Genomic DNA, 8,072 nt, shown 5'->3' with positions numbered 1-8,072 from the left:
GATTTAGGCCACAAAACCTTCTTAATCTATCCTAAATCACTCTGAATGTATGAAAAAATATTCTGAAAAAGCCGAAGTAGCAAATAGAAATTTTGGTGTTAGTGATCTTATTTAAAAATCTTTATCTCCTTTCTATGTTGGCAATAAATGTAGTGAGAAGCGTAGAAAATCAGAAACCGAACGAGGGCAAAATCATTACAATGGCAATAACTACTGCTATTATTTTGCAGAGAGGTTCTGCCCTCATATATGTAAACACAGAGGGGAAATCCGCAATGCTGTTGAATGGTTTGAGTGAAAATAGTAGAAGGGATGCTGCTACATTTCTCATTACCCTCGCTTTTGTTTTACTTTTACTGGTTATTCGACCAAGGAAATAACAAATATTAATGAAAATTTCCTTTACCTCCTGTGGAAACTATTTTAATGATGATATTTACTAGTAACATACACATGTATTCATAGTTCATAGGTTGCATGAGGCAGTTGGGTGAAAAGTGTGGCAATTTTCGGAAGCCGTTAACAACGGTTTTGTATGTGAGTATCAATGGATCAAAATGGGGTCGAGTCGGAACTGATATAATAAAAGTTGACAAACTTTATGAAAATATAGGCGGTTCTTATAAAGAAAACCAGGTGTTTAATCAAAAACACACGAAACCGACGTTAGACGATAAGCGATATTTTAGGTAGGAACCGCGGCAACTGAGAAAAGGTAAATTAATCATTGTAGACTTAAGTAAGGTACCTATTTTACGATGTCAAATTGAGTAGATAACTGTCTCTAGTATTGTTAATACTTGTCAGAAATTTTTCGTTGAAACAACTAATAAACAAGTTAGAGCAAGTTTTTTTCATGCATGAGACGGTGGTAAAACTGCTGATTATAGAATACAAGCAGCCATCACTTCAGGTCGAGAGATTGCAATGACTATTGAACATTTACAGTGATGGAGGATATTGCTTCTGGGTTCGTTATTTTCTTTGAAGTATAGCAGGAAAGCTTAAGGCTCTAGGTTCTCCCTCATCTGACTTTATTTCGCTCCCTTCCATTTTTATACTCTCGCAACAAAGTTGCTAAAGAGAGTATTATAGTTTTGTTCACATAACAGTTGTTTGTAAGTCCTAAAACTAAAAGAGTCAGATATAATAATAATACCCAACGATTACCCTCCTCAACCGACGCGAGGGGCGCAATCCGCGAACGAGCGGAATTAGCCGAGTCTTAAAAGGCAAGGGAGTTTTAAGCGTTGCGATCTTAAGCTGCTCAGCTAGGGTTATATATACCAAAGTGATCAGGGTGACGAGTAGAGTTGAAATCCGGATGTCTGTCTGTCCGTCCGTCCGTCCGTACAAGCTGTAACTTGAGTAAGATTAATAAAATTGAGATATCATGCTGAAACTTGGTACATGTGTTTCTTGGCTGCATAAGAAGGTTAAGTTCGAAGATGGGCAAAATCGGCCCACTGCCACGCCCACAAAATGGCGAAAACCGAAAACCTATAAAGTGTCATAACTAAGCCATAAATAAAGATATTAAAGTGAAATTTGGCACAAAGGATCGCATTAGGGAGGGGCATATTTTGACGTAATTTTTTTGGAAAAGTGGGCGTGGCTCCGCCCTCTACTAAGTTTTTTGTACATATCTCGGAAACTACTATAGCTATGTAAACCAGATTCTATACAGTCGTTTCCTTCCAGCATTTATATATACAGTTCAAAAACGGAAGAAATCGGATAATAACCACGCCCACCTCCCATACAAAGGTTATGTTGAAAATCACTAAAATTGCGTTAACCGACTAATAAAAAACGTCAGAAACACTAAATTTTACGGAAGAAATGGCGGAAGGAAGCTGCACGTAGGCTTTTTTTAAAAATTGAAAATGGGCGTGGAGTTTCAATGAAGTTCGGTACATAATATTTTCTTAACACCCTGATGACATGTACGAAATATGGGTTAAATCTGTTCACAACCACGCCTTCTTCCAATATAACGCTATTTTGAATTCCATCTGATGCCTTCTCTGTATAATATATCTATTAGGAACCAATGATGATAGCGGAATAAAACTTTACACAAATACGGTATTTGATGCGAGAGTATAAAATGTTCGGTGACACCCGAACTTAGCGCTTCCTTACTTGTTATATTTCATTTGCTGCCCTTTACAAGGTGTTCTGTGGTAGGCAATTCAAAAGGAGAAAAAATGAAAAGTAGTAAGCGATGAAAGTGAAAATAACCATAACACGGGAAGTATTCGTTTCCAGTAGTTTCCGTTGATTACCTTTGGCCAATGAGCCGAAGAGTGGAAATATGTATGTATATGTAAAAGCTTAAACACATATGTATATATTGTATATGAGCACAAGAATTATATGTATTACTGAAAATTACATGAATTGTATGCTTTTGTATGGAAAAATTTATTTGAAAATTGAAGATATCATTTGAATATATACGATATAGTAAAGAAGGCACTTGGAAATAATATTAATGCCTTTGTATATATAATTATTGGCTCAACTAACATTAGCCATAACCAATTTATAGTCAACATGAAAGTATTATTTGTTTTAAATATCCGGTGTGGCAATGCTCTGAATATTAAATAGTCCAAGTAAGTGAATCCGTAAATATCGTGCTTATTATGGTTTGTCGTCGGCCTGTTATGTTGTATTTCGAGTAGATGCCATTCCAGCCATTCATAAAATGCTCACAGGAAAGGACTTTTTGTCGGGTAAATTTTTGCAAGTATATTCTTTTATAGACATGTGTTCTATCATATGTTGAGCCTGTATTTAGAAAAAAGCATACATCTAGATACGTGTTAAAAAGAAATGAATATATTCGCAGATTTTTTATGCTAGTCACGTGCCTGTTTTATGATGCATAGAGTGTCTGGAGCTGAGAATCCATCAACACGAGCCGACAAAAGCTTTGATTGACCTTCTTAAAGACTTTTGTATCCCAACTAAGCCCCTAAAAATCTGTACACACATGCAGTCTCCTTCTTATTCCTTTTTCCACCGTCATTATTGACAATAAAAACTTTTTTACAACTGCTCAGTGCTTGTCACCTTGTCGCTTGTTTCCTGTCAGTAGTTGAATTATATAACTTTTTGCCACTGTACAGTTACATGCTGCTATAGCTCTTTGTTTTCGAATTCATGTAGTTGAGATTCCTTCTTCTTGCTTCTTTCGCATTAGGCTACATTGAGCATTAGGTCTGTCGAAGTTTTGTGGATTAAGGTAAATGACCGGTTAAAAGGAGGATACTCTCAATATGCGAAAGTTTCACATACCAGAATTAGATTCCTGACATTCAGTTTGCATGTTCATATACATATGTTTTATTTGAAAGGAAACTAGTTCCAGCTCAAATTCTCTAACACAAAGGACACAAGCGAATAATGAATGTACAAATGTTTTCAAGATTATTTTGATAATATTTGTATACATATGTAAATGTGCATACATACAAACGTTTTTGGCATTTGTTTTCAGCTGTTTTGATTCTTACTGTCATTTCCTATTTCCATGACAAAGTCTTTGCTTTGGCTGCAAACACCGAGATATTAAATGAAAGTGAAATTACTTCCATGTTGATGTTTTTTTTTATTGCATATGAACGTATGTGAGTGACATTGGTGCATTTTTAATTTCTGCAATATTCATTTATTTATTTCACTTTTGACTTTTGCCACAAATTTCTGTTAAAAAATAAAGTTAGCTTTGGCGATTTAATTAAATTTTCTTATTTGAAAAAATCTGTTGAAAAAGTAAGACACTATAAGAGGCACTTAAAATTTTAAGGAGCGAGGAGTTAAAAAGTATACCTATGTCAGTCGCTCGTCCATGCATTTATTTCAGAAAACTGGAAGTAATGTTGAGGTTTACACAGAGGCATTGAGCTATCTAAATTTTAAAGACCACATTATTGTTCTGCGCAAGATTTTGGGCACATTTTCGAGATTAACAGATTGTCTTTATAACACATTGATGAATCTGATTCAGTTTGTTCAGCATAAAATCGCAATTTCTGTCGGAAAGAAAATATTCAAAGAGATTCATATTTTATAATAATTTATCCTCTGGTTCAACTAAAAAAATTCCCAAACAAATTGTAAAAATTTAAAATTTCTTTTATAAATTGAAAAAAAGTGGTTTTTGACCAAAAAAAAAAAAAAAATAGGTTTTATGTTGTTTAAAAATATGTGTGACTTGACTTTTCTCTTTTTTTTAGTTTAAATAGAAGATAATTTAATGCCAAAGATAATTTAGCGTTTAGGTTTTTTCTATCCTGTCCACCATTTAAGAAAATTTGTATAAATGAAAACCCGAGAAATCGCTAGTCAAAGTTTTCGCTTTCTGCCCAAGCGCTTATATATCTGCTCGACGCTTGGCCACTATTTCCCTTCTAGTTTCGAAAATATTTCCAATTCCCATCTATAACTTTGAGGACATATTCTTGGATTATTTTAAAGAGATTTAAGCAAAAAAAAAAAAATTTTTTTTTTGAAGCTTCTAAAGGGGGCTACCCCTTAAGCTTTTTATTTATTTATATTATTATAGTTTAGTTTATCATCTCCTTTGATCCGATAATTTCAAATATTATTTCGACGATTTTAGAACATCTCAGTTTAAGTGTTATTTCTGCGTTCATTTTACAATCGTGAAAATCCGTTTACTACTACCTCATTGCATCCTTGAACTATTTTCTCAAAAAAGACAGCCTCGCCTACCCCAATATAAATCGCTTTACTCGAGTTCAAAGAAAACTGCCTACCTCCATTATATACTCTGAGTTTTTCTAGGAACACGTGACCTCGTATGTAACTCACGGTTCTTTGTTTACATTTGAAGTGTTTGTTACTGCGCTCGTAACCGATGCGTTTGCCTACCACGTGTTTGAGCTGATAATAAGAGAACGAGAAAACGAGAGATGAGAGCATGGTCATAAAATTTAGTACAACTTTATAATTGGGTAGAAAGTAGTCCATTATGAGAACTCATTCGCTTCTCTTCTCTTTAATGTATCACTTCATTCAATACTGGCTTAAAGCATAAACACTGGGTCGCCTGAAAGCAAGCAATGTCACCGTCGCCTAAACAGCATAGCAAACTTCCTGTAAATACTTCTGATAATTTTAACAGCAACGACTTTAACAGTACGACAAAGCGCAGACAGAGAACGCTGAAACCAGAAACCCGGTAAATGCTGCGCTTGCTGCATCGCTTACCGCGAGAGAGAGCACGTGGCCATCATTGCTGTGTTCAAGGATGCAGCAAAAGCAGCAACAGCACCAACACAAGCGCATAAACCAGCATTTTGAGCAGCGCTGCCTTTGCATACACCTTATGCATCTGCGATGGTCGCGTCTGCCCTTCCGCTTCCGGTTAGTCGGCTGGCACTTGGCTTTTACCTCAGTACATTTTTAAGCGTGGACCTGAACGAGCCAGTATGTTATAATTTGGCAGCAATTAGCAAGGTAAAATTAAAAGAAGATATTAAAGAATTTAAGCAAAAGCCCAGAAAAGGCAGAAAAAATCTCACAAGACAGATTGTGCGCGGCTGAGGAATACTATTGACTTATTCATAAATAATCTATTTGTAGTCAAAAGACGTATTAAAGTGCGCTTGTGATGGGAAAGTGTTGAGTAAGTGCAAATAAGTGGTTGAGATAAGAAGGGAAGGGGAAGTAGTGCTACTTCACTGAGTGCAGTTATTAAGCAGGCGGTGGTCGATTGCTCTTCTTCTAGAAAAAATTTAAAATTTTGGAAATATCCGTTGTGATAGTGAAAAATAAAACAAGGATCCGCAACGTGCCTTTCGGAGAACAGCGACATTAGCGTCATCAGAAATTTTAAACGTACGAAGCAAAAGTCGTTGGTTCTAAATTATTTGGCGCTTTTAGAAATTAAAATTATTTGGTATAACTAATTTGTGGCACTTAAAGAATACGCTTCAGGATTGTTAGTCTCAGTTTTTTCTGAGATGATGTTTGTGTTTAATTTTGGCGTTTTTTCTTTTTAATATTTGCTTTGGCTGTGACTGTATTTCCATCGACACCGTCACATTGGGTCTTATGAGAAATAAGCTTTTGAGGCTGTTATTTATTTTTTCCGCATAATTTCGTGTGGCTGATGATAACAATTGGCCCTGTGAACGTGAAAGTAAGGTGCACTATTCTGAATGTTCTCTTTTCCGCTTCTGTCTCAAAGCATCTACCTTTCTACCGGGACATTCATTACGCTGTGTTGCCTTTTCTGCTAAGGTTTTATATCAATTTCTGAAAAAGCTTTTGGCTAAATGCTTCATGTGTTTATAGATTTGATCAAGCGATGATAGCGTAACTGATTAATAAAAGTAAATTACGAGAATATTTCATTCAATCCAAAAGACGTGCTTAGACCAATGTGACTAAACAAACAAAATTTGCCAAATGCCTAACAAGTGCAAGACCAAAAAACGATTTTTGAATTTCTAATTCGGTAAATATATATTTTATGCAGACAAAGCGCGACAAACACATCTTCATAGATGTGCTGTGAAGCATGTTTCAATTCTAAATGTGAATAATATTGTAATATGGAAAGTCCTGTCTGGGTTGGCCCCGATATCAAACGACAATTTCCTTCATGTGATATTGACAGTTATTTGCACATTGATTGTGCCTGGGCATCCGTGAGAAGCTTCTCGATTGCTCATTTCATAAAATTTAAAACTATATTATTACTTTGTTAAGCTCGTAATTTGTTTCTTTAAAAGTAAGGTAATTTAAAGCCTTTAAGGTATGACAATATCGGTGAGAAGAGTTTACTTAAAACCTTTAAACAGTTTTAAGCAAAAGCAGAGCAAAAATAATAAAAAACAGGAAGTCATGCAACAACAATGCGAATGCCATGCTACTGGAGCAGAAATTAAAAAAATGCTCACAACGGCTCACTGAGTTTACCGTTGCTTTACACACACGCACTCACTTGAAGTCCTTGTAAAGTTTTTGAATTGTTTCCGCACTCTGCCTATCCTGCGATTTATAATAACTTTGCTTTCTACGGGCTTGTTAATTTCATAACTCTTGAAGGGCGGGCAAGGATTTAGAAAAGTGGAAAAGTGACAATAATTAAAAGTAAAAGAGGAACTTTGAGTGACTTTGAATCTGAAGGCATGTGACTTAAGGATGTGTAATTAAAAGGGCAACAGGTGTGCTTAGAGTAAAGGGATGTATACTTTTGAGCAATGCCACAAGGTTGATACACAAGTTGTATTTGAGGAAGTAATTAAAACGCTTGTAGTCTTTCTTTTATAATATGTACAACCTGGCCACGCTGTTCGTGTCTTAAATGAGAGTTTTACTGTTTTTTTTTTCACTTTAAGGCATTTTACATAAGTTTTGGCAAAACTATAATTTGATAACGGAATGTTTTACGTTGTTTTTGCCTTTCGACACAAAAACATTAACCGATAGAATATAAAAAAAAAAAACTATGAATTCAAGACGACGCACTCACCTTGAACCATACGGCAAATATTAAACAAAACAACACGTTCACGAAGTTAAATAATCTTCACAAATACAATGGAACTTATAAGAACTTGATGCCGGTCTTTCAGTTTGTGTGGCAGCTATATGTTATAGTAGACTGACCGGCGGTTCTGACAAATGAGCATTTCCTTTGGGAGGAAAGGACGTGTGCAAAATTTTAGATCGATATATCAAAAACAGACTGACGAACGGAAAGACAGACTGAAGGTTATTGACATATACATACATGTATATATACGAGGTGTGTTCAAAAAGTATCGCGAATTTTGTGTTTTTTCAAAAATTATTTATTTATTCATGAATATCTAATATGTCCCCTTAAAAGTAATTCCCATGAGATATTATACACTTAACGGTTTTTCCAATCTTCGAAGCATTTCAAAAAATCATTTTTATACTCTCGCAACAAAGTTGCTAAAGAGAATATTATAGTTTTGTTCACATAACGGTTGTTTGTAAGTCCTAAAACTAAAAGAGTCAGATATAGGGTTATATATACCAAAGTGATCAGGGTGACGAGT

At 35.1% G+C, this 8,072-nt stretch overlaps 1 long non-coding RNA gene across 1 annotated transcript in view; it reads left to right on the top strand.

Annotated features, from left to right (window-relative positions):
- Nucleotides 1–5,450: 5,450 nt before the first annotated feature.
- LOC108969551 overlaps nucleotides 5,451–8,072 on the top strand; it is a 17,335-nt gene continuing 14,713 nt past the window's right edge. Inside the window, exon 1 of the long non-coding RNA XR_001993400.1 lies at nucleotides 5,451–5,493. This is a non-coding gene — a long non-coding RNA (uncharacterized LOC108969551). The remainder of the gene's footprint in view (nucleotides 5,494–8,072) is intronic.

The sequence above is a fragment of the Bactrocera latifrons genome, unplaced genomic scaffold (genome assembly GCF_001853355.1).
Source record: "Bactrocera latifrons isolate USDA-ARS-PBARC rearing strain unplaced genomic scaffold, ASM185335v1 scaffold_257, whole genome shotgun sequence".
Lineage (NCBI taxonomy): Eukaryota > Metazoa > Arthropoda > Insecta > Diptera > Tephritidae > Bactrocera > Bactrocera latifrons.
The sequence above is the reverse complement of the archived record's forward strand: the minus strand, read 5'-3'. Positions and strand labels throughout refer to the sequence as shown.